Raw genomic sequence first — 1,416 nt, 5'->3', positions numbered from 1 at the left:
GCTCTGATACCATGCTAATTAGGACTTATCTTGGGGTTTAATTTCTATGTTATCATTTTTCTCACCAAGGAGGGAAATATATATTGTACAATATTGATTTACAAGGGAAGAAATATAAAATAATATCTACCCTAATCACATCCTAATTATAAGGACCCAAACAAACATCTAAACTAATTATAAAGGTCAACTCTCTCCAACAAATGGAACTCTCTGTTCCTGAATGCACGTATTGTCCAATCTTACAGTTTAAACTGCAACTCGATTTCAAATTGTTTGAATACCATACTTGCGTATCTTTGATAGATTCAAGCCAGAGGCTTGATCCAACTTATCCTTGTTGTCATTTTATCTATTTAAATAGGGAACTTTAACGAAAAGTTTCCGATACTATTCATTTTAACGAAAAATCATATTTTTACACTAAAATATCAATACTGATACTATACACTGGACCATTTATTTTGTCCTTATCGTTAAAACTCAAAGTTTTCAAATCATTTTCATTAGTTTTCCTAATTAAATATCTTTTTTACGTGTAGATAAAGGAGGCACTCTGGGCATGCTTTGCAATGGAGCCTAATTTCGAGGCAATGTGCATTTGTTTATATCTACACACACAGTTGCAGAACATTTTTTTAATAGTTAAAAATTTGTTGAACATTCTTAGTTACTCTGACAAGAATCACTTTCAGGAATCCTACATTCTAAAAGGTCAACTCAGTTTTTCCCAAAAGTTTCAACCATTGTCTTGCTTACTAATTCTCTTCGGTTGTAAGAATGGAAGTATATGAATTAGTTAACGGGTTACTAGAATTACATTCTTCTGGATGTTTCCTTGAATTCTAAAGCGTGCTCCTTTACTTTTAATATATGCAGGATGTTTGTGTTCCTCTATCATGCCTTGGAGAAATGATATAAAGGTCCAAACAAGAGCTGGATGCATCGGAACTGGTTTGGTAATGTCTGATCAAATGACTCTATTCCTATTACTCAGTAGGGAGGTGAGCTGAAATATATTGTGGTTCACAAATAGCATGGAAGATTAAATGGGCTGACTGTATACCCTTGTGCCTAACATTTTACCTAACAACAGCATAGTTATTTCTCATGCTGGTGACGGGAACTTCCATACAGTGATTCTTCTTTACCCTAATAATGAAGAACATCGACGAGAAGCAAGAGAGACTGAACCATTTTATGGTCCATACTGCCTTGTCAATGGAAGGTATGGACTATTATGGAATTTTTTACAATTTCTCTACTCTCCAAGTCGATGAATTATTGAAGTGATTTGCAATGTGGGTGTTATTGATTATCTTTTTTGGAATCTTTCTCCATTGTGGTTTACTAATTCCATTAAGTTTGTTAATCAAGTATCTTTACATGTAATAACCAACAGTTGATCTTATCTCA

This window comes from Malus domestica, chromosome 14, assembly GCF_042453785.1.
Source record: "Malus domestica chromosome 14, GDT2T_hap1".
Lineage (NCBI taxonomy): Eukaryota > Viridiplantae > Streptophyta > Magnoliopsida > Rosales > Rosaceae > Malus > Malus domestica.
The sequence above is the reverse complement of the archived record's forward strand: the minus strand, read 5'-3'. Positions refer to the sequence as shown.